At 41.8% G+C, this 26,765-nt stretch overlaps 1 protein-coding gene across 1 annotated transcript in view; it reads left to right on the plus strand.

The window, feature by feature from the left end:
• Window positions 1–26,765, plus strand: part of SNTB1 (syntrophin beta 1) — a 184,458-nt gene that overhangs the window by 133,162 nt on the left and 24,531 nt on the right. The window lies entirely within an intron of this gene.

Consider the following 26,765-nt stretch of genomic DNA (forward strand, 5'->3'; position numbering starts at 1 on the left):
ATAGCTGGGGAAATAGTTGTGTTTAAAATAAATAAAACAAGATAGCTGGGGACCAAAGCATGAGCTGAACATGATACAAGACCTGAGAGTTGGTTAAAGGTGGATCTAGGTCACTTTTCTACACATTCCACCCCAATCCTGGTACAATGAAGCCTCAATCTTAACTAGGGCCTTTTTGCCACTAATGCAACATCAATAATGCAGAATATATAACAGCTAAAATCTTATACACATTCTGCATAAGTGAGCACAGAATGGGCCCCCAGAGAAAATATATTGAGACATGCAGTTCTATCTTAGAACAGATCACATACACTAATCGCTATTCGTATACTTAGGGTGACTCTGAATATTTTTCTCTTCTTCTAGATTTTAGTCATGTTCTGTTTTAAACCAAACAGAGGAAACAAAAGCACCAGAAATTAAGTGCTTTGGGGGGCGGATGCGGGGATGGTAGTGTGCAGTGTTCTGCCACAAGAGCCCTGGCCAGATCTAGAGCAGGTATAATTTGGCAGGATAGTTTTGTTGACTTCATTAGAGCTACACCCATTTATATCATCTGAGAATAAGGCCCTCTAACTTCAAGACCGTTGTGGACCTTGTTTTGGAGGCTTTTTCGCTTTAAGGGCAACTGTTAAAACATGACTTTATTTTCCTCCCCTCTGTGAGGAGGGTGGTATGAGCCTTCACAGTGCTCCTTTAATTGTCACGTTCCCTTAATTATTAAAATAATGCACAAAAACTAATAGGGCCAAACTTCCAAGCTGTCTCAAACTGATATTTGTACACCCTAAGCTTGGGGGTTTACAGTTTTGGGTTTTGAAACCTCACCTGTGCATAGAAAATTAAGTGCCTTGTGCATGAAAGATCGTTGTAGAACTTGCACCTGGGGCTTGATCCTGCTAGATGCCGAGCACACACAACTTCCAGTCATTGGTGAGCTGAGGGCACTTAAAGAAAAGGAGGACTTGTGGCACCTTAGAGACTAACCAATTTATTTGAGCATAAGCTTTCGTGAGCTACAGCTCACTTCATCGGATGCATTCAGTGGAAAATACAGTGAGGAGATTTATATAAATATAAATTTATAAATCTCCTCACTGTATTTTCCACTGAATGCATCCGATGAAGTGAGCTGAAGCTCACGAAAGCTTATGCTCAAATAAATTGGTTAGTCTCTAAGGTGCCACAAGTCCTCCTTTTCTTTTTGTGAATACAGACTAACACGGCTGCTACTCTGAAACCTGAGGGCACTTAGTGCCTTCTCAGAGCACTGATCTCAGTGGAGCGGCTAGCACTTTGAAGGCTTCAGTCCTTAGTGAACCCAAGGTGTGAACTTCTGCATGCAACACAAATTTACATTTTGCTTTTGAGAATTTGGTCAGGAAAGCGTTGTGTATTCTTTGACCTCACAATTAAGTATGTACAGCCAGAGAACAAGAAGTTTTTAATAGGAGGATGAATAAATATGCATATGTGTGCATACACTTTTTTAAACGTTCCTTGCATTAAGTCTATGGCATTACCTCTAAAAGCAAATAGACATTTCCAAATCTTTTCTCAGATGCTATTTAGACGACTGTGTATCTTGGGTTCTCATATGGTAACCTAGGCTACTGGCAGGAAACACCTGTTTTTTAATCACCAGGCTCCAACAGCTATGCACTTTGGCCACACTTGAACATTCCTGAAGCTGTGTGAACATATTGTGTGTTGTGGGTTTTTTCCCTTATTTATAGGTTCCTGCTGAACAAGTTGTACTATGCAAGTGTCTGTTTACTGATCTCTTACTAAAAATAATTGTACATTTTAGAATGCGGATGTACATTTTTGATATAGCTTCTTGTTCGGTTTATATTAGCAACATCAATGACATTTGTGGGGAAAAAATCTAATTAAAAAAAGGAATGTTGAGAAGAAAGCTTATGGAAGGAAAAGCTTGTGCACTTATTTATGTAAATATATATATTATGTGGGTGAAGTGAAGTGAGAACACAGAGCAGGATATCTATATATTCATGCAGCTTCTCTTGCCCCCCCTCATGTAACCAGAAAGGCCCACTATCTCAAGAGAAGCAGTCCTCTCAGAAGATTTCCCACTTCATCCCTCCAGCTGCATATGTCCCTTCCGTCTCCAAGCTGATCTTCCTTTGTGACATTTCTGCTGATCAGTGTAAAACGCTATATACTTTGATTCTTCCCCTCACTCCCATTTCTGACTCCCCTCGATACAGACCTTTGAGTTAGGGTTAAATCCACTTCCACCCAAGTTTAATCAAAGATCAGCTGATAAGGTCTGCTGGCGAGATGAGAGGGTGAAGCCCCTCCAGTCCTGTGGACCATCCATCTTTCCATTGGCTGCTACTACAGTAGTACTTCAGAGTTACAAACACCAGCGTTACGAACTGATCAGTCAACCACACACCTCATTTGGAACCAGAAGTACACAATCAGGCAGCAGCAGAGATGGTTAAAAAAGCAAATATAGTACAGTACTGTGTTAAATGTAAATTACTAAAAAAATAAAAGGAAAGTTTAAAAAAATTGACAAGGGAAGGAAACTGTTTCTGTGCTTGTTTCATTTAAATTAAGATGGATAAAAGCAGCATTTTTCTTCTGCACAGTGAAGTTTCAAAGCTGTATTAAGTCAATGTTCAGTTGCAAACTTTTGAAACAGTAACCATAACATTTTGTTCAGAGTTACAAACAACCTCCATTCCTGAGGTGTTTGTAACTCAGAGGTTGTACTGTGCTTATAAAGTACTACACAGCAGTTCTTTTTCCTCGGTCACTCGTCTCGGGCAACTTATCTGTAGTTATGTTTAGTTTTGAATACAGGCATGCCAGACTGGGAACCTGATTTTCAGCTCATTCACACAATTAGTAATAGAATTATGTTAATTAATTGCAAAAAGAACACTGATAGCTTCTTCTTTTGTCAAATACTTAATAGTTTCCCTAACCATACGGAAAGTATAAAGGCCAATAGGAGAAATCACATTTAAAAAACTGCTTTGTGACTACACAGGCAATGTGGCATGCAGTCCTGTTCCCTAATAGTTTAAAAAGGACTATATAAAAAAACTGGACACTACACAGAGGGCAACAAATTAACACAATAATTGGAGAACAAGGTATATGAGGAAGTGGTATGTGTTGTTTCTGATTCTCTTTTCACATAGTTTTATGCTGGTATAATTCGGTGGAGTTATTCCTGATTTACACCATTGTATGTGAGAAGAGACTCAGGCCCATAAAGTCTGTAAAAGAGAGAACTCATATTTACCTTCATAGTAAGAGTATAATCGGAGGAAAGGAATAATTCTTAGTCTCGGAAGATAGGAGGCTATAGAGCAATGGTTCTAAGGGAAGGAAAGAAAGTTTATGTATTAGGAGAAAGATCTGAGCAATTGAAAACAGTGACACAAACTAATCAAGAGAGGTGGTTGTGGCACCATCACAATAAATAGCTAAGAACAGGCTAAATAAGACATCATTGGAACTACATTTTCCGGGACCATGGACTGTATTGGATAGGGATGATCACACTGGATAGCACAAATGGCCTTTTATGGTTTTATTATCTCTGGACCAAATCCTGCAGTCTTTACTCTGAATTTCCTTTGACTTCAATAGGAGCTTTATCTGAATAAAGAATGCAGAATTTATGATAACTCTCTACATATAGCTCTATGTTGTCTTTCACTTTTATGTGGCTTGAATGGTGACCTTTGAGCTACATTTGTTTTAACTGTTAGAATCAGCTTCAGTATTCACGGGATTCCCTTTCTGAATGTACCTGGCATTTGCTATGTACTATGATTTATTAACTCACAATAGGAAAGTTTCCTTTATTGATTAAACCAGCTTGATTAAAAGATATGCATCTCACACATTTTTGGTTAGAGATGTGGTGAATTTGCAAAGAGAAACAGAAGAGATTATATCATTACCAGGAAACTGTTACGGTTACTAAATTATATACTCTTAAAAGTAAGTGTGAAAGCTTAGCCCCATGACATCTGCTTCTTTATTTTATTCCTCTAAAACATTTCTACCAGAGAGATGATCGGTGCTGAGTAGGAATGTCCTTTCTGGAAATTAAATGCTATGGTCACATAGTGAAAGTGTTAAAAATATAGCTTAAAAGCATCAACTTTCAAAATTGCATTGCTCATACCATGTAATTTGTTGATATTCATAGAACTTAAGTCTGAAGATTGACAGCCCTCATGGTCTATAATTTAATAATCTTTATGAAATAACATAGCATTGCACTAAATCCATTAGTACCATATGTGGCTAATTTAAAACTCAGCATAGATAACTACCAAGTAGAAGATTCATTATAATCATACTGCTAATTCACCTATGTTGAATATTCATAGTTCCTGTTAAATGTAGCAAGCTTTTGGGGGTGGATGTTTTATCACAGATAACTGATTAGTTAAAAGATTGGTGCCACAGCACTGTCGGCTGTGATCTTGTCATATCTCATCAGCTGAGCAGCATCAGGCCTGGTCAGTGATACCCCACAAAGAACCAAGGTGCTCCAGAAAGGAGCAGTGTTAATTCAGTAGATGGTATACGTCTAACTGAATGCGTACTCAACAGGTGCCCAACAATGATGTTAGATATATTATCTCATTTGAATGAGGTGTGAAAACGGAGACCCTGATTTATAGTCCAGTTTTGCCAACTCTCATGAGTTTATCACAAGTGTACTTCTAATTGCCACTGTTCTGGAAATCAAGAGTGCGTGAAAATCTCTGCTTTCATTTAAAAAAAAAAAAGAGGGAAAAATAAGGTAAGATTCTTGCTTTTGTGTTTGCAGAAAAAAAGGTTGAAAATGTAAAGCAAATGCAACCTAAAGGCTCAGAAGACTAACAAAAAAGAACCCTAATATTTTTGGGGTGGTTTTTTTTTTCAGAAAAGTCATACATTCATAGCCAGTCTCATGGGTTTTTGGGACTGGCTTGTGATTTCTGACTGCTTAAGGTTGGCAGTACTGATTAGTCATTAAAGATCCTCTAGGAGGATGGTTGTGTGTGTATATACAATATATATGGTGATGATATCCACATAATAAATTACAGAATTCAGTGATAACAGGCATTTATCATGCACCTTCTGCACTCTACCCCCTAACCCGTTTCCCTGTGGTACATAGTTCTTCTGACATTCGAAAACTCTGAGCTGCTTATAACAGCTGCATCTTTTTAAAAAATTATCTTGTTACAAGGATGTTTCCTTCTTTCTCATCAAATGTGGAATCCCCACCCTCGCAGCTCCCCAAAATTACAATGGCCCAAGGCCCAGCATTGGCAGTTCTCAGTTCTGAACAACTGACAGGTTTAAGATCTGATATTGTATGACCCTGCATAGCTAGAAATGGGAGTTTTATACCACAGGAAAGAGGAGAATGCCAGCTTTCCAGTAGGACAGACACACTTATTTCTAGCCCCAAAAGGCCTTCCTCACCTCTGTCCCTCCAGGAAAAAAACCATCAAAATAAAACCTATCCCAACGAGAGCTCCCATCACCAGCGAAGGGAAAGACACAGGAGTCTCTATGAAGTCCTTTAGGGACTTAGCTTTGCCAGTTTAATTATGTGGAGAAGAGCTTATTAATTGCAATCATGCATGCAGAACAAAAAATGGGAGCTGGGTGGAGAATGGTAGTTTTATTTTCCATTCAAGATTTCAAAATCTGGTTTCATTCTAATTCAGGATGTAAACCAAAAGTCTTGAAATTCTCTGCCAAAGGGAATTACCATTCTCTGCCTAGCTCCGCGGTTCTCTGCCTGTGTGTCCTGGGGCTAGAGATCATGGAAGTCTGGGCTGTGAAAGAGGCAAGAGCTTGGGAGCTGGGACTCCCAGGCTCCCTGTTCCACATCAGCCACCTCAGGCAGGCTGCTGAGGAACTAGGCTGGTGAGTTGGCAGGAAAGCAGGTAGGGTTGCGATAGAAACCTCCGCTATTCTGTGGCTTGCAAGAGGTGCTAGGAGGGAGGGAGGGAGGAAGTGAGGGGGAGGAGTTGATCGACAGGGGCCACCGGCAGGTGGGAGTCGGGGGAGAGAGGGGAGCTTGGCTTCCGGTGGGTGCTAAGCAGTCCTGGAGCACCCATGGAGTTGGCCTATGATTGTTGGGGATGTTAATTTTAATGGAAGATATGTTTAAATCCCTAGATGGCTTAGAAGATCTCAACCAGGAAACCAAGGACTCTATACACGTAACCGTGATGTGAGACTAGGAGACTAAAGTTAAGCTTCTAAATCCTAAATTCTAGATGTGGCCATCAAAATAAATGGTTTTAGTTTCCAGTGTGCTGGGCACCTAACAGCTTTCACTGAAGTTGATGGGAATTGTTGGGTGCTCAGGATTATTCAGAATTAGGCCACTTATTTAGGAGTATAACTTTAGACTCCTCTTTTTAAAAAAAAAATCTTAGCTCTAAAATGTGTCTATGTTTCTGTAAAGTATGTGTCCTGCTCAAAAGACCAATTGGTGTAGTATGGTATTGTAAGGGGGACTCACCTCTTGAGTGCCTCCAAACAGCTGGGGGTGATACCATAGTCCTTTTCTCACCCCTGTTGCCCCCTGCAAGCTGCTGACTGACCTGGGCAGGTTTTAAGTTGTTTTTTGCATCCAGCCAAGTCAGAAAGGCCAAATGAACCCCTTCCGGGGTTTTAAAGAGTCCAATAACTCAACCGTCTATTTGCCCTTGCCTAGGGTCTTCAGCTCTGTGTCCTTTAAATTCAGTCCTTTCTTGGGCTCCCAAATAAGGTATATTCCCTTTTCCGGTGTATGCCACTTTTCCTGTGGCTGGTAGGGAGCCCAAGGCCATCCACGACTCAGGGTTCCAACCTACAGACTCTTTAAATGTCAGCCACATACTGCTCAATTCAATACGTTGCTGTTTCTTCCCTGGGCCTATTCTTACCTGGCCCCTTTAGTTTCACCTTTATCTCAGGGTTATGGTTCTTAGGTCCTCTCCCTCAGTGCAAACCCAGCTTAGCAAAATGCAGTCAGAAAATAAACTCCAACTCTCCCTCAAGTTCCTTTGGCCAGAGAGGCAAACCCTTCCTAGCCCCTCTGGTCCCAGCCAGAAACTGAACTCTTTGGTCCTGCAGCTCCTTTCCATCTGAGCCCGCTGGGCTCTCTTGGCTGTGACAAGCCCTTCTAACCCTTGACAACTGGGTCTCTTGAGCTTCCAAGGTGGCTGCTTTAGTGAGGCCTCTCTGTGCTGGACTGGAGGACCTACCTTTGCTTCTCTTGTTCTCCCATCTTGCCGCTTCCTGGGGTGGAGTGTAGCAGAGCAATGGGGCCTGTAGCAGTGGCCACAAAGCCCTGATATGTCCAATCGCAGGTGCAAAGATTTTTTTAGCATTCTGGCAGTAATTAATTTGTGTACACCAGAATTATAGTGAATTCACTGTGGGTTGTTTGGTGCTTTTAACTGGATTACAGTCCATTGGATGCTAAGCTGAAACTACTCAAATCAGTAAAAAGAAAAGGAGTACTTGTGGCACCTTAGAGACTAACCAATTTATTTGAGCATAAGCTTTCGTGAGCTTTATGCTCAAATAAATTGGCTAGTCTCTAAGGTGCCACAAGTACTCCTTTTCTTTTTGCGAATACAGACTAACACGGCTGCTACTCTGAAACCTACTCAAATCAGTGTGTTCCAGACTGTAGTCCTTGAGACATTGTAGTAACAAAGACAAAGAAACAACTCATTCCTACTGTGTTTCATTCCAGCGGTTGTGGCTCTAGAGTATAACAGTCAAATCTCTTGGTCTGAAGAGGAGCAAGTTGTGATGGGCTGTCCTTTCTGAGACTGACTATTAGAAAAGCCATTATGAAACAGAAAGACACATGCAGTTCCTGAGACAAATTTCAGCCACTAAGGTCTGGTCTACACTGGGGAGGGGGGAAGAGTCAATCTAAGTTACGCAACTTCAGCTATGTGAATAACATAGCTGAAGTCGATGTACTTAGATCTACTTACCGTGGTGTCTTCACTGCAGTAGGCCGACTGCTGATGTTCCCCCATTGACTCCACCTATGCTTCTCACTCTGGTGGAGTACCGGAGTTGATGGGAGAGTGCTTGGCGGTCGATTTACTGTGTCTTCTGTGGTGACCTAGAATCCTATTTTCGACGTCTCTGACTCAAGGAATATTTCCAACACACCTCTCAACAACATAGTAACCCACAGAGACCTTCCTACCAATGCTACAAAAAGAAGGATTCTGGGTGGACTCCTCCTGAAGGTCAAAACAACAGACTGGACTTCTACATAGAGTGCTTCCGCCGACATGCATGGGCTGAAATTGTGGAAAAGCAGCATCACTTGCCCCACAACCTCAGCTGTGCAGAACACAATGTCATCCACAGCCTCAGAAACAACTCTGACATTATAATTGAAAAGGCTGACAAAGGAGGTGCTGTTGTCATCATGAATAGGTCGGAATATGAACAAGAGGCTGCTAGGTGGCTCTCCAATACCACTTTCTACAAGCCATTACCCCCTGATCCCACTGAGGGTTACCAAAGAAACTACGCTATCTGCTCAAGAAAATCCCTGAAAAAGCACAAGAACAAATCCGCACAGACACACCCCTAGAAAACCAGGGTATTCTATCTGCTACCCAAGATCCATAAACCTGGAAATCCTGGACGCCTCATCATCTCAAGCATTGGCACCCTGACAGCAGGACTGTCTGGCTATGTAGACTCCCTCCTCAGGCCCTAGGTTACCTGCACTCCCAGCTATGTTCGAGACACCACTGACTTCCTGAGGTAACTACAATCCATCGGTGATCTTCCTGAAAACACCATCCTCGCCACTATGGATGTAGAAGCCCGCTACACCAACATTCCACACAAAGATGGACTACAAGCTGTCAGGAAAAGTATCCCCGATAATGTCATGGCAAACCTGGTGGCTGAACTTTGTGACTTTGTCCTCACCCATAACTATTTCACATTTGGGGACAATGTATACCTTCAAATCAGCAGCACTGCTTGGGTACCCGCATGGCCCCACAGTATGCCAACATTTTTATGGCTGACTTAGAACAACGCTTCCTCAGCTCTCCTAATGCCCCTACTCTACTTGCGCTACATTGATGACATCTTCATCATCTGGACCCATGGAAAAGAAGCCCTTGAGGAATTCCACCATGATTTCAACAATTTCCATCCCACCATCAACCTCAGCCTAGATCAGTCCACACAAGAGATCCACTTCCTGGACACTACAGTGCTAATAAGCGATGGTCACATAAACACCACCCTATACCGGAAACCTAATGACCGCTATACTTACCTACCTACCTTATCCAGACCACACCACATGATCCATTGTCTACAGCCAAGCTCTACGATACCACCACATTTGCTCCAACCCCTCAGACAGAGACAAACACCTACAAGATCTCTATCAAGCAATACCCACCTGCGGAAGTGAAGAAACAGATTGACAGAGCCAGAAGTACCCAGAAGTTACCTACCACAGGACAGGCCCAACAAAGAAAATAACAGAACGCCAATAGCCATCACCTTCAGCCCCCAACTAAAACCTCTCCAGCACATCATCAAGGATCTACAACCTATCCTGAAGGATGACCCATCACTCTCACAGATCTTGGGAGACAGGCCAGTCCTTGCTTACAAACAGTTCCCCAACCTGAAGCAAATACTCACCAGCAACCACACAACAGAACCACTAACCCAGGAACCTATCCTTGCAACAAAGCCCATTGCCAACTGTCTCCACATATCTATTCAGAGGACACCATCCTCGGGTCTGATCACACCAGCCACACTATCAGAGGCTTGTTCACCTGCACATCTACCAATGTGATATATGCCATCATGTGCCAGCAATGCCCCTCTGCCATGTACATTGACCAAACAGGACAGTCTCTATGTAAAAGAATAAATGGACACAAATCAGATGTCAAGAATTATAACATTCAAAAGCCAGTCGGAGAACACTTCAATCTCTTTGGTCACTCGATTACAGACCTAAAAGTGGCAATTCTTCAACAAAAAAACTTCAAAAACAGACTCTAACGAGAGACGGCTGAATTGGAATTAATTTGCAAACTGGATACAATTAACTTAGGCTTGAATAAAGACTGGGAGTGGATGTGTCATTGCACAAGGTAAAACTATTTCCCCTTGTTTATTTCCCCTCCTACTGTTCTTGTAATGTGCTGGAAATGGCCCACCTTGATTATCACTACAAAAGGTGTCCCCCCACCCCCTCCGTGCCCTCCTGGTAATAGCTCCCCTTTCCTGATCACTCTTGTTACAGTCTGTATGGTAACACCCATTGTTTCATGTTCTCTGTGTATATAAAATCTCCCCACTGTATTTTCCACCGCATGCATCCGATGAAGTGAGCTGTAGTTCACGAAAGCTTATGCTCTAATAAATTTGTTAGTCTCTAAGGTAGCACAAGTACTCCTTTTCTTTTTGCAGATACAGACTAACACGGCTGCTACTCTGAAAAGAGAATCTGACTTCTATTTTGGGGAATAGATATTGGCTTCAGTCTTAATCCAGAACCCGCTTTATCAGTTGAGTTTACATTGAAATCTCGGTAAGTGGCTCTTAGGTAGGATGGATTTGAAATCTTGGTCTGTCTTGACTTAGATCCTATTCCTATGTAATTACCATTATTTTAGTCCTCACTCTTGAGTAGGTATATGAAAGTGAGGGGCTTCGGGGTAGCATACCCCCCCCCCGATTTTTACTGGGGGCTATGCAGCAGTTCAGCTACCCCGTAGATTGTGCCTGTAGGGCACAGCCTTGTGTATCTCACTATGAGCAAGATAGGGTGGGATTTTCCAGTGTGCCCTGTGTTGGCCTAATTCTGTTCCCATTGCAGTCACTGGGAATTTTAACATGGAGTTTAATGAGGACAGAGCCCTCCCTCCATCCCCACCCTTTGTACTCCCTGCATAAGAGCCACAGATGATTGCAATCCCTGGTCATTCCATGTGTCCCCAAGGCCATGACCCCACCATCCATTCCACTACACCATGCCACAGAAAAGGCTGTGCACAGTGAGAGGAAGCAACCAGTGTCTGCAGCCCCCTTACACACTGGAGAGTTTGAGGCACAATCCCTCCTTCAACTCCCCTTAGGGTTACTGTGGCTCCTGTCTGCCTCTTACTTTTATCAGCAACGGCCTTAACTCTGACCTGCAACACGCACTTACTAATAACATATGGCATCCATTGTGTACAATGAACTATGTATATACTGAAAGAGTTTGTGTGTTGTAGGTCAGAGTTAAGGTTGTTAATGAAATGAGTAAGGTGAAATTTTACATATCCGCACTATATATCTCATTCTCCGCTGAGGCAACCACCACCACTACTAAAACACCAGAATTCCTAGAGGATATTAGCTCCTGGGTGAAGAGCACTGGTTTACACAGAACTATGGCAAGACTGACATGATGCTGGTTGGAAAGGGGAAATGGAGAACCTCCTGTAGAGGCCAGGAAGGGGATTTTTCTCCTCAACATATTCTTTTTTGTCTCCTTCCTCTGAAGCATCAGAGAGGGCCATAAGGGCCATAACTGGAAATGGGAGAAGGACAGGATGGGACGGAGTTCTGAGATGCTATTAAGCATTCTCTTTCTCGGGTGTGGGGCTGGTGGCTCTTGCTTTCATACTTAGTGTCCAACTGATTGCCATATGTGGGGTCGAGAAGGAATTTTTCTTCAGGTCATATTGGCAGTGACCTTTGGTTTTGTCTTCCTCTGTAGTATGCGGTGTGGGATCACTTGCTAGGATCACCTGGGTATATTTCACTTACTCCGTTTCCGATTGTGGCAAGATTCTCAGGCATTGGTGCACCTTGGTCCCTCCTGTTCTCTAGCCTGTGGCTGTTGGCTAGGAAGACCAGGTAGCATCAGAATCTAAAACTGCCTTCTTTCACCAACGGCTGGCTAGAAAACGTGATGCCTTTCTCTCGTATTAGGACCTGCCCACACTGATCCATATGCTTGTCACCTCCAGGCTGGATTATTGTAACTCATTGTATCTGAAGCTGAATGTGAGGATGATGCACAGGCTCCAGTTTATACAGACAGTGGCTGCCGACCTACTCCATAGCTTAGACCTCCTGTTCTCAAGTCCCGCCACCAGCTCCCAGCCAACTTCCAGTGCCAGTTTAAGGCTTTGATCATAATGTTTGAACAATTAAAGGATTAAGCCCCAGCTACATAAAGATCAAAATTCAATCTATGAACCACTGCAACAGAGTGAACAATGCAGATCACAGAGCCCAAGAGGAGGCACTTGAGAGTTAGGGACAAAACATTTGTGGTTGAGGAGATCAGGCTATGGAATGAACTTTCAGAAGACAAATCCAGAGTCTGACCATCTTTGGGAAATGCTGCAAAATCTTCCTCTTCTAAAAGACCTTTCTACCATAGGCATGATACTCACAACATGCACAACTCTTTCTACCCCAAATTCTCAACCTACCTTAAGAAAAAAAAATTACCACCAAACAAATCAACCTAAACAAAAAAACACATACATTAATACAATCTAAAACAAAAAAAACATAAAGAAAAACCCTACCCCAAGAAGAGTATTGACTTCAAAAAGGCAGAAGTGGCAGACTACATAAAGTCCACTAGGGACTTCACAATTGATATTATTGTACATGGAAGGTGCTCAGATACTGCAGTGATGGGTGGCAATAAAACCCCTTAAAATTGATAGATTAACTAAATGTATGAACTCTAAGGGTAAAGCAGTGTTTCATAAAGTACCTTAACTGTCATTTCTGTACTTTTTACTGTTTAAGGCTTTTAATTGGAATTTGCTGTTGTGTAGTTGTATAAGAGTTGTATTAATCACTAGAGAAACCTTAGATATAAGTTAACAAAGGTGGGTGTTGGGTTTTTTTTGGTAGTAAATAAAAAGCTTCCATTTCGAGGGCTGTCACCCCAGCACCTTTCACAACCGTTAACATTTACTCAAACAAAATAACAAAACAATATCTTTTTTAAAAAGTAGTGCATGTTCTTTTTGCAGTGTTTAATTAGACAAAGGTGAGGGTTCTTGCTTTTTGTGGTGTGAACCCATTGATGTATGCCTTTCAAACTTATCACCTATTCCATAGGCATATGTATTTGTGTCGTATGCTGTGTTCTTCAATCATCCTTTACAGTAAAGACTTCAGTGTGCTATTTATACAGATGACCTTTGGCAAAATCTCATGAAAAGTATGTGTGTCAAAACGATTGTTTCCGTGTGCCCAAATATGGCTTTTCTTTTACACAAAGAAATTTCTCTTTAAAAAAATGATCAGTTATGGCTTTGTGAAAAATGTCATACTTGGAATAAAACTTTCACTTATTACTGGAGACAGTTTGGCCATTCTCACTGTAAAGAAAATCAGTTTTTCCTGAGGGATATTTGGCTCTTTGCTTTTACACTATAAACGTATGTCACAGCACCATACTAATTCTAGGTAAAAAAAAGTTAAACTGGGTCAATTTGTAAGTGGTTCAGGAGAAGACACTCTGCCTTCCTGTAATTATGCCTAGAACTAGCAGATTTTGAGCACTACTGGGGCAATGTGGTGCAAGTAATAAGCCACTGGACTGGAAGTCAGGAAATTTGAATTCTCTTGCTCGCTTGTCACTGACTTGCTATGTGGACTTCTATATGCCTTGGTATCTCTATCTGTAAAATGGGGCTAATGATACTTGCCTTTCTTTCAAAGGCACTTTGAGATCTTGGTTGAATAAAAAGCACAGCATGAGCTATAGCAATTGCTGTAATTCTGCAGGTTTAGGAAACAACTCCTTAGGTCCAAATTGCATTGAGATTTGCAGTTAAAGCAGATCTCAAATCCCCTTGTTTCACATTTTGTGATTGCATTTAAGTCTCCAAATTTGGCACAATAAAACTTCAGAGGATAGCGTTTAGTATGCTGGAGTGCATTCCTGGATTTACGAGCTGTACCCTGCACATACACCTGGTGATCCAAGGAGATAGACTAAATAGTGTAGGGTATGGTGGTGGGACTGGGGGAGAGAGATGGAGCCTAAATGAATCTAGCTTTCTGATGAGTAACCAACATTCAGCCTTAAATGTGCCATAAAAGCAGTATACCATTGCAGATTTTAATTCTCTAATAGCTCCATAAAAATGAATAGCAAATTTACAATAATTCCTAACAATATGTCACCTATTCACGTGAGTTTTCCTAAACATTGCAGAAAACCATATCTTGCAGGCATCATGTGCAATCTGATACCATAACTTGCTCACTTACACAGATGAAACGTCCATACAGAACTTTATACGATGTCATTTACAAAATCCATCCCAACCCTGTAGTAATCATCAAAACCCATGAACATGCAATGGATAAACATGGTCAAGGGCCCTGATGTGCAAGATGAGGGTGGAGATACCCCAGCTCTGTGTGTTGGAATTTTTGGGAAGAGAGGTGGTTGAAGTTGAGGAGGGGAGGTGACAGAGTGGAATGTAGATGATGATGGACTATGCAGCTAAGCAGCTCTGAGAGTAGGTCTACATCAGTCGGAGATGTGATTGGAGCTTGGATAGGCACAGTTAACGGTAGCTTTAATCTAACTAGTCTGATTAAAAATAGCAGTGAAGATGCAGCAGCCTCTGTGAGCTGCAGTCGCAGCTTCAGCTGCAGTGTAGACATACTGTAAGGCCCTGTTTATACTGGGATTCTTTTGCACCAATGTAGCTACACTGGTACAAATCCCAATGGTGATGTATTGCACAACTGTGAGAAAGGGCTTCCACTGGTGTGATAGACCCTGGTCTTGCACCAGAGCTCTGAATGTGCCTTAGAAGGTTGCACCAGTGTAACAGATTGAGTGCAAATTTTGCTAGCCTGAAAAAGCCTGATGTTAATGAGTGAATATATTATATTAGAAATGTAAACAGTACTGCAGTTTGTGCCCCCTGCCAGCACAGAATTGTTCACAGACACACTGGCCTTGAAGGTCAGAGTTAAAATACAACTGGCCTTTTCACTGTCTCTGGATCAGCCTTTTGTTTCCAGGGTTGGCTGGTCTTCGTCTGGCCTTTGTGAGTGAGCCCCTTTCTCACCCTTTGTCTCTTCTTTTGTACTTTAATAGTCAGGCCACTCCCCTCTGCCACTGCTGTTGATGGTTGGGGTTTTCTTTTCCCCCCAATTTCTAAGGAAGAGAGAGAACGCAAAGCAGAAGCACTCCAGCATGCCCTGCAGAAGATATCCAGCACAGCGGGGCATTAGTTTGAGGTTGGACTATAACTATTTACAGAACCTTGTAATCTTACCACTTTTAAACTTCAGATATTATTAGTCTTGTGGCTTGGAAAAGCTGCATTAAAGAAAGAGATCTTGTTAACCAGAAAGCATCAGAGACTTCCTTATTGTACATTAAAGAGCCTCCGCCCAGCTACAGCCTCTTTATGCTGCTGTGGCTGGCACAAAGGGACTATAAAGCCAGCTTATTGGTGCTCCTGATGATTTCCTTAGCATAGTAGGAATCCCTGAGTTGCATAGGGCTGGCCACATAGCAGCTCTGCACTACCCCTTTCCTGGCCACTAGGATAGGGGTTGTGGCTGGAATACCTCTCCAGCTGCTGAAATGGTCCCCTGAGGCGGCATGGGCAGCCAGGGGCAATTTAGACCAGTGGTGTGTAAACTGGGCATGCACTCCCTCGGAGGTGGTAGTGGTGGTGGTGATGGGGGTTGCAAGAAGTTCTCTGGGCAGGTGTGAAGAAACGTCAGCCTTTCACCCATTTTAAAAACAAACATATAAATAAAAGGACAGCCTGGCTTATTTTCAACGATTTAGTAAGTTTCATAACCATAGCACACCTACTATCCCTTTAAAATTAATTTTGATTCTCATGAATTTTAATGATTAATAATGTATAGTAAAAGACATAAACCGGCAATATGTATAATAATAGTTGAGAGCTCAGGACCTCTTGAGTGAGTCAGATGCACTAACACTAATCCGAATGAATAGTCTCATATCTGTGTTTCCCCTCCACCTTCCGGCATAAAAAACAGTTTCAGATTACAAGTAATGCCAAAAAACCCCAAGTTTCAAATTACAAGTAATGGCGGGGAGGGGGGCGACAAATCCTGTGAATGGTAAGGGGGGCGTGACTGGAAAAGTTTTTGCACCACTGATTTAAGCATCCTGCAGTAAATTGAACTGAGAGCGGAACTAATCCACAGCCAGCCCCAGGTTTGAGGAACAGCGGCAGTAGAGGTAATAGCTCTTGTGGATGGCAAATGTCCCCCCCGCTTCTTCCCACCCCTTTTCTGCCCCTGCTCCGGCCCCTCCTCATCCCCATTCTACCCCTTCCGCCAAGCCTCCGCTCCGCCTCTTTCTGGCTTCCGCCCCCTCCCCTGAGTGAAGCCGGGAGCCTGCAGGGCAGAGCGGGGCAGGCTGGGTCTGGGTCGCTCGCTGCTGCTGGCACCAGGCCCCCCGCTAGCCTGCCAGGCTGCCCTGGACTCTGTGTCCTCCTAAGTCCAAACATTGGTAGAGCCAGGCCCACATTCCTAAATACTGATGGAGCACAGGCACCACGGGCCCATATAACTCGCCACCTATGATACCCGGTCCCATCTATAGTCGCTGTGGCAACTTCCTACCACTTTTCCTGTGCTCCAGCCCTGCACGTACTCCAGGCCCACTTATAAGGAACCAAATCTGAGGTATCTGCCTGGGTGCAAACACTGCTGATATTTGTAACACCTGGAACATTTGCATAGATGCCCATCCCTGCTGTCTTCATCTCACAGTTCACACTCTCAGCACCACAGCTGAGCATATGTAGTCATCTTTTTTTTACATCACTTTTTGACAATAAAATCCAGAGTGCAATATTTATTGTGTGACTCACTGGAACAGAGGAAAGATTGCTTGAAGAGAAGGACGGCATATGTGTGAAGATCTATCATCAGTTCCTGTTTTGTGTTTAATTCCTAGACCTGTTCAAATATTAGAATTTCTGCCCCATGGAAAATCACAATACACCAAAATTTGTTAATGTCAATATTTTTTGTGAGATGGAAAGTTCAAAAAATTATGATTCAGAACAGTCAAAACATTTAATTTCAACATATTTGATCTAGGGCTGTCAAGTGATTAAAAAATTAATCACGATTAATCATGCGATAAAAAATTAATTGTGATTAATCATGTGATTAATCGCACTGTTAAACAATAATAGAATACCATTTATTTAAAAATTTTTGGATGTTTTCTTGGACATTGTAAATAAGAAGCAGGCAGCATTATCTCCTGTAAATGGAAACAAACTTGTTTGTCTTAGCAATTAGCTGAACAAGAAGTAGGACTGAGTGGACTTGTAGGCTCTCAAGTTTTATATTGTTTTGTTTTTGAGTGCAGTTTTGTAACAAAAAAATCTACATTTGTAAATTGCACTTTCACGACAAAGAGATTTCACTACAGTACTTGTATGAGGTGAATTTAAAAATACTGTTTTTTTATCATTTTTGCAGTGCAAATATTTGTAATAAAAATAATATACATTTTTATTTCAATTACAACACAGAATACAATATACACCTCTACCCCGATATAACGCTGTCCTCAGGAGCCAAAAAATCTTTCCACGTTATAGGTGAAACCATGTTATATTGAACTTGCTTTGACCCACCAGAGCGCGCAACCCCGCCCCCCTGGAGCGCTTCTTTACTGCGTTATATCTGAATTTGTGTTATATCGGGTCACGTTATATCGGGGTAGAGGTGTATATGAAAAGGTAGAAAAATATCCAAAATATTTAATACACTTCAATTGGTATTCTATTGTTTAACAGTGTAATTAAAATGGCGATTAATCGCAATTAATTTTTTTAGTTAACTGCATGAATTAACTAATTGACAGCCCTACTTGTTATTGTTAGATAGTTGCAGGATGAAATATTTTGTCCTTTGGGAAATTTTGTGTACGGTGACTAAAATCCAAATCTGATAAAGGTGCAAGCCTTTATTATGTTGTTCACTGGGATCAGAGAGAGAAAGAAGAGTGAAAATAGACACGTTTTCTCTTTAAGCAATCTTCATATTATTTCCTGTTTAAAACTGCAAAGTTCAGAAGTAAAACACACTGCATCTTCATGTTGCGTGGGAGGTGTTGACATCCCTTGCCTGTGGCTGTATGTTACACCCACCCTTGCACTGAAAATTACCTTGAATCAAATGAGCACCTATGAATACGAACATCATTTGACATCATCAACCTTGCTTGGTATATTTTTGTGTTGAGACTGTTTTGCTTCCGCCAGTGAAATACTGTTCAGGTAGAGTCATTGTTTTCAGAAATTAACAAGCAGCTTTCTGTAAGTGAATCAAATGTACTATGAATGTGGACATACCCAATTCATCAAAGACAAAGGGGAGAAATACACAGGCAAACATATCCCAGCATGTGTCAAAGCTATTTATTTTTTCTTTAACACAGAAGAGCATTTAAAGGGTGGGGAACATAGTAAGAATGAAGTTTTCAAAGGGTCTTTTGTTGTTGTTGTACTTCGCGTTCCTGATAATGCAACACCACAATATCTGAGGTTTTTAAACCACTTTTTTTGAAGCATAAACCACCATAACAGAGCAGTTTTCTTAAAGGCCATATTTGGATACTTCCTGAAATGAAGTCTGCTAGTAATAGATAATTTGTTTACTAAACAGGGAATGTCATTGAAATGGCTCTTTTGAGTTAATGAAAATATAAACTCGCTCTCCAAAATAAACCAAGGACTCTAATTTAATTATCTGTGGGACTCACAAATTGAAAGTACTCTTTCATCCATTCCTGAAAGTCTGAAATGGACAAAGAACTGAAGTTTAAAATAAAAACGTATAAAAAAGAAACCTAAGGCAGATGAAAGAATCAGGGGCCAGGTCCTTAGCTGGAATAAATGGGTCAGCCCTAGAACTCAGTGGAGCTACATCCATTTATACCAGCTGACTCTAAGGCTCAAAGTATATAAGTAAAAATATGAAAGGTGTCATAAAACTGGGATGTCTTTCAAGGGAGGTTTTTTTTTCCAAGCTGGGGGAAAAAAGACCCTGCTTTCCTTTGAAATATGTATGGGTTTATGTTTGTCGTGTATCAGAGGGATTGCACTTTTAGGCCCTGATCTTGCAAAAAATGGTGCCTATGCATGTGAGTAGCCTTTGGGAAGACAATTGGACTATTAATATCAATAAAATTGCACATGTGCTTAAGTGTTTCAGGGTCAGGTCCTTAGGGCTAAGGCATGGCATTAAGCCACAGCCCTCAAAAAGGGGAGGGATGATGTGGAGGCATCACAATAGCAGGCACTTGCTCTTCTTGCAGCATGGAGCCAATTCTGCTAGATGATGTGAGGTGATGGCGGGTGGCCCATGCCTCTGTACCTCTCTGAGGAGACTAGCACTGGCAATGGTGCTGGCCAGGCGATGTCCTGCTGCTCAAGGTGGTAGAAGAACTGATATTGTGGCCAGCCATTGCAAATGCATCTAAGGGTAGGGAAGGCTCAAACTTATTCTGCTATATCCTAAATCCATTTTATTTTCATGTGTTATTCTCGATAAATTAATAGGATGCTCTCTAAATTTAAACACGGGTTTTCTGCCATGTCCACCTCACATTTCCTCTCCAAGTGCCTCCCCCAGATGAAGTCAGAATGCTAACTCGATGACACTGTAATCATGGATGGGCTGTAGATTGTTGACAATGCACAGTGGTTATCTTTAGAAATATTTCAGCTGCCGTAACTAAATGCAACATTATTTGTAAAACAGCAGCACCTAGGGGCCCCAAGTGAGATCAGGGAGCCATTGTACTAGGCAGTGTATACACACAGAGTAAGTGACAGTCCCTGCCCCAAAGAGTTTACAGTCTAAATTGACACGCCAAAGAAAAGGTGTGTGTGGGGGGGGGGGGAAGAAATCGTGTTATCCCTGTTTTACAGATGAGGAAATGAGGCACAAAGGGATTACGCAAGTTTACCCAGGAAGTTTGTGGCAGAGTGAGATTTGAACACAGATTTCCTGTGTTCCAGTCCTGGGCCGAGGAATTCCCTGTACTAAACACAGGAAAATTAAAAAGTGCTCCACGTACCACAGTATTGTTACCTAGTTTTGTAAAGACAAAACTGAAAAGCGTTTACAGGCAGTCTCTGTAAAACCAGGATTTTAACTGCACTGCTGGATGAGGTAGGTCAATAAACTGGGTTGCTAACAGCACAAAGAATACTTGTTCTGGGCATTTCTTCTTGTTAGAGTATTCTCTTCTTTTTCAAGTTTGCTTGTACATTAAACCTATAAATGGTGCAGATTGTCTACAGTGGTCAAAGACCCTTTACTTGGTAGACCACCTCAGATTCTTTCTAATTTCAGTAAATTCATATTTACTACAGGTACAAACAGGTGCAACTCCATTGACTTCAGTGGAATTCTAGCTGCTTATGCAAGCGTTGAATTTGGCTAGGCGGCTTTGGGATGAGCAACTAGGTACTAATTTGCTTTTGGGTGCTACTTTAATAGCCACATGCAGAAGGCAACCATGTTAACTGGTTTGTAAGAGTTGCACTCCATATTACTGACATGGGATGAAGATTTCTGAACCCAAATGTAATTTGAAAAGTATTTATATAGCTTTTATCTGGATACATTCAGCTTTAAACTAATCCAATGTTTTGGCTTTGAAGAAGGTCTCCGGCTGAAGTGCTTGATCGGATGGTGATTTTACATGTCTGAAAGATGAATAACGGCACTTTGAATGATATGTGAATATGATGCTTGTTAATAGTAATGGGAGTGAAGGGATTACACTGTGAGTGCCTGAATTTTTAAAAGGCCACTGACTAAGAACCAGCACCCAAAATATTATCACAAAACATCACTTTACATATCTAAAATAATACTGAAATTTATACTTGGAAGCGTCTTTAATGCTATCTTTAAGACACGTCAGATATTTACAGTAAGTTTGAATTTGATCACATTGTTTACGAAGCTAACAGACAACACCGGGCTGAAGGGCACATTTTGAGCAATTGGATATGGGAAATTAACCTGGACCAAGCCGGCCCAAGTCCTATCCACATGTTTCTGGTTTTGGAGGTCACTCCCCTGGGAAAACTCCACATCCTGTTCTCTGTTTACAGGCAGAATCATTATTATGTCCTATAGTTTAGGGGAGGCTGGACTGTACAAAGTACAATACCTAACAATAGTAATAACAAAAACATGCATCAGTATATGCACATATAAATTGTCAACCTGTCATTGTTTGCAGTGTTGTTCTAGCCATGTTGGTCCCAGCATATTAGAAAGAAAGGTGAGTGAGGCAGTATCTTTCATTGAAACAACTTCGAGTTAAACTTTTTCGACTGAAAGTAATTTGAATAGTATAGGAACATATCAGCAAACATGCCAGCATTCTGCACCAATGAGGCAATAGAGCTGGTTGAAATTTTTAAAGGTTTGATTTTTTCTCAGTGAACTAGTTTGTCAGTATTTTGATGAAGGGAAAGAAATTTGCAAAAACTGACAACATTTGTACAGCTTATTCTTTTTTTCTCCCTTTTCCCATTTTCTGACCAGCTGGTTCAATGGGGACTGAGAGTCAGGAGACATTGGTGCTATTCCTGTCTCTGTCATTGGCTTCCTATGTGACCACGGGCAAGTTGCATAACCTTTCCGTGTCTCCGTTTCATCATCTGTAAAATGGAGACAGTACACTACAACTCACTATATTGCTGCCTATTATTTTGCCAACTCAAGAAGTCAATTTCTTTTTTTAGATTTAATTGTTCTTTGGTGTTTACATATTAATATCTAACAAATAATAATTGTAGATGGACTTGGTAGCAAAGCCTGCAGTTAAAGTTGCGGAACACTTACCATTTTAAGCCCCAACTTTGCCAAACTTTAACCATTTGAGCTGAAATTTTCCATGCTTGTCCTGTTCTTTGTGTTTTTAAATTGCAGTAAAAACAACTCAGCCATTTCCAGGAGTAAGGCTAGGAGAGAATAGGTGACTTTGTCAATATTAAAAATCTTTCCCAACATTCTTTTGTTTTTTAGGAATTCTAGCACTTCCATGGTTTGGAGCAGAAATTTGACATTTGGCAAGGTGGGGGCAAGGGTCACTTTGGAATTAGAAAGCATCTTTTGCTAACCCCATAAAAATCCATCCAAATTTGGCTAAAAGTTGCCATTTGCAAATACTGATAGCTTTTCAGAAGCTTGCTGCTAAAATCTCTGAAGATTCCATCTTCACTTAACATGCTTCCTGGCCCCACAGAACTTGAGCTCCAGGAAGAGAAAAGCATCAGAAGCTACCACTTTGGTGTATGGAGAGAAGTGCTGAGCTGGGAGGCAGGAAGAGACTACAAGTTCTAGACTCAGGTCTTAAATACTTACGTGCACTTCACTATCCTTCTTAATGATCAAGGCTTCAACTCAGAGGCCTGGCAAGTATAATCCCCCATTTTACTGATTGGGTAGGTGAGAGGCTGCACAAATTCACTTTGGGCAGAGCTGGGAAAATACAACCGTTTCTCCATTGTGGTCGAGCCACATCTCCTCCATAGCCAAATTGCCTGTTAGAATGAATATGCCAGATCTGTGTGTGTGACTGTATTGTTTCTAACCACAAGACCCATTCCCAGCCAGGAATCCTTACTCCCAACATTTCATTGCTGTCAAGTGTATCATGTCCTGCTCTAGTGGCTGGTCCATACAAAAAATAACAGACTATTACTGCTCTTGGTTACTCCTTTAACTCAAGTAGTAGCAATCTGTGCTATGGATCTGAAGGACCTACCTTCAAACTGCTGATGACCACATGATGGAATTTATATTTTCTAGTTTTCTTTTTTTAAACCTAGAAAATTAAAAAAAACTGCATTTAAGGAAACAACGAGGAGTCCGGTGGCACCTTAAAGACTAATAGATTTATTTGAGCATAAGCTTTCGTGGGTAAAAAAACCCACTGCTTTTTCCCAAATAAATCTGCTAGTTTTTAAGGTGCCACCAGACTCCTCATTGTTTTTGTGGATACAGACTAACACGGCTACCCCTCTGATACATTTAAGGAACACTCCCATGCAAAGTCCAGCACTCAGAAGTTAGGAAATGACAGAATTAAGGTTCCCCCTTAATTTTTCCTTGATAACTGTGGTATCTGTGTTGTTAGTTGCTTGATATGTTTTTGGTGACTGGCATATTTGTGATTAGCACTTGTCTATTAATACTTTGGGTTTTGTCTGCTTGCTTGACTGTTTGATGGATTAATTGTGTGGCTGCTCTCCCCTGGGAACCACATGAAAATGAGATGTTGCAGCAAGAAAAATTGTAAATAAATATATGGATGTTCATCAAAACAAACTGATGAACCTTTAATCGGTTTAGGCTGTTTTTTTCCTTGTAATTAAAACAGAGGCATTAATAACCATGGAGAAACCATCTACCTACTTACAAAGGAGTGTGATTATTGAAAGACTTAATTCACATGGGAAATACCTCTGGTATTTTAGAGTGGGTCTAAGCAACACTTGAGTTTGAAATGCAAACTTATGCAGAGTTCGAGAGATTTGGGGCCTGGTGTTCTGGTTTGGAGCCATCTTAGAAGTAGACTTAGAAAACCTGTCTTATGAAAGGAGACTCAAAGAGCTTGGCTTGTTTAGCCTAACCAAAAGAAGGCTGAGAGGAGATATGATTGAAATCTATAAATATATCAGAGGGATAAATACCATGGAGGGAGAAGACTTATTTAAGCTCAGTACCAATGGGGACACAAGAACAAATGGATATAAACTGGCTATCAGGAAGTTTAGACTTGAAATTAGACAAAGGTTTCTAACCATCAGAGGAGTGAAGTTCTGGAACAGCCTTCCAAGGGAAGCAGTGGGGGCAAAAGACATCTGGCTTCAAGACTAAGCTTGATAAGTTTATGGAGGGGATGGTATGATGGGATAGCCTAATTTTGGCAATTAATTGATCTTTGACTATTAGCTGTAAGTATGCCCAATGGCCTATGATGATATGTTAGATGGGGTGGGTTCTGAGTTACTACAGCAAATTCTTTCCTGGGTGTCTGGCTGGTGAGTCTTGCCCACATGCTCAGGGTTGAGCTGATCGCCATATTTGGGGTCAGGAAGGAATTTTCCTCCAGGGCAGATTAGCAGAGGCCCTGGGGGTTTTCCACCTTCCTCTGCAGCGTGGGGCGTGGGTCACTTGCTGGAGGATTCTCTGCACCTTGAAATCTTTAAACCATGATTTGAGGACTTCAGTAACTCAGACATAGGTCAGGGGTTTGTTACAGGAGTGAGTGGGTGAGATTCTGTAGTCTGCGTTGTGCAGGAGGTCAGACTAGACGATCATAATGGTCTCTTCTGACCTTAAAGTCTATGATTCTATGACTTGAACTTCCCTAAAACTTGAGGATGTTTAATTGGGTCCTGTTTAGTCTATAAAGATACTCAGGTTTAAACTTAGTTCTGAATCTGATTCCCCTTCCCATGCTGTGAGGACACGAACACAGCTGCTCGTTGCATGTCCTCTCCATTGTTACAGCCCATGTGTTTGTACAGTACCTGGCACAGTGGGATACTGGTCCATGACTACAAGTCCTATGCACTATGGTAATACAAATAATAATAATAGGAATGAGACTCAGGCCCCATATTTTAACCCTAGTAGATTTAATTATGTAACCTAGTACATGGTTCTTTAATCAAGCTACAGAGATGTTCCCAAGTTTCAAAATTTGGTTTCAGATTTTTCTACCATTCAAGTGGTTTTGGTTTCTGATGTTTCAATTCATATCCATCGTATACAAACTTTAGAACTGCATCCGAACTTCCTCTCACTTGGAGGCAGTTCGGATCAATGTTCTGGTTCAAGCCCATATCTGGTTCTGATTCTGTTTGTTTAAACTGATGATTGTGAAAATGTTTTGAAGCCAGGACTGCACAAATAGAGAGAGAACAGTCCTCAGAGGACACAGAACGCATTGGCTGCTGAAGTAAAATGCAAAACGTGCTCCAGAATCACAGATCACTACCACTTGGACTAAAGGAGAAGTTCTATTAGCAATACTAATATTGTTTCTTTTTAGGTGCTTTTTGGGGGGGAGTGGGAACCACAAGGGATAATAATTACCAACATCAGATCAGACACCACCAAGGAGAAGTACACGTACATGACCCTACATTACAGGCTGTGAATTTCAGGGGGAGATCTTTTAAGACATGTAGCTGTGTTTTGAAGAGAATTGCCTCTAAAATTGCAACACACAAAATGATGAACTGTTCTTCTCCAAAGGGAATTATTTTAAAAATATTTTCATGTAGAATCTATGTTCACGTAGGTGTGTGTTTGGGTAGGTGGTAACAGGTAGCTATGCCATAACTGTCCATGCTGTTGGCAGCAGAAAAGAGGAAAATTATTAAATGGAAAGTTGGAGGAAGAAGGAGGTGAATTTACTGCCACTTTGGGGTGGGTAATAGTTAAGGCTTTGTTTTAGTCACAGGTATTTTTAGTAAAAGTCATGGACAGGTCACGGTCAGTAAACAAAAGTTCACGGTCTGTGACCTGTCCATGACTTCTACTATACACCCCAGACCAAATCCTGGGAGGAAGCGTGGCCCAGGGGCACCGCAGGTGCTCAGGTGGGAGCACTGCAGTTGCTGGGGGCAGGGGGTGGGTGGGTGGGAGAGCAGTGGCCTGGAGCGCGTGGGCCAGGACCCCTTCTACTGCTGGGAGGGTGGGGGGTGGGCAGCAGCGGGCAGCCCAGGACCCCCAGTGGCTCCGCACCTCCCCGGGAGTGGTGACATCCCCCTCGCTCAGCTCCTAGGCAGAGGCGTGGCTAGTGGCCCAAGACTGCCCCAGCAGCAGCTGGTGCGACTGGTGCAGGGGCTGCCTGATCTGCTCCCAGGCCAGGTGCACCGGCCACTGCAGAAGTGACTGAGGTCATGGAAAACCACAGAATCCGTGACTTCCATGACAAACTCGCAGCCTTAGTAATAGTCACTCTTTTTGTCCAATTTGAACAAAACATGAAATCAAATTCACTGTTTTTGAGATATTTTTTTCTCAATGTAAAACCAAAACATGTTTTTGTTCATGTTGTTTCAGGAAGAATGATAGACATGTAGGGTTTGAAGGGACCTTTAAGAGGTCATCTAGTCCTGACCCCTGCACTGAAGCAGGATGAAGTAAACCTAGACCATCCATGACAGGTGTTTGTCTAACCTGTTCTTAAAAACCTCCGATGATGCTGATTCTGCAGCCTCCCTAGGTAACCCATTCCAGCGGCACAGAATTCTCCCAGGAGTATAACCTGAGAAGTAACCTACTACTACAATGAGTGCATGATAGTAAGTACAACACCAGAGATGAAATTCTAGCTCCATCGAAGTCAATGGACTTTTTTGCCATTGATTTCAGTAGAGCCAGGATTTCAGCCCAGTGGTAAGTTGAGTGCAGGATCATACCAAGAATCATTAATCATAGAAATTAGAGAGAGATCATCAGGTTTTCCCTCTCCCCCACCACCCCATGTCACTATTTTAGAGTTGTTTCTGGGTAGCGGCCTGGGTGTATGCTTTGCATTGATTCTCGTTGCTTATTCAAGGACAACGGACCTCATAGGTTCTTAAAGATCAAATATAAATAACAGAGCTGGCTCTGTCTCAGTTTTCTCCTGCTTATTT

The sequence above is a fragment of the Lepidochelys kempii genome, chromosome 2 (assembly GCF_965140285.1).
Source record: "Lepidochelys kempii isolate rLepKem1 chromosome 2, rLepKem1.hap1, whole genome shotgun sequence".
In the NCBI taxonomy this organism is placed as follows: Eukaryota; Metazoa; Chordata; order Testudines; family Cheloniidae; genus Lepidochelys; species Lepidochelys kempii.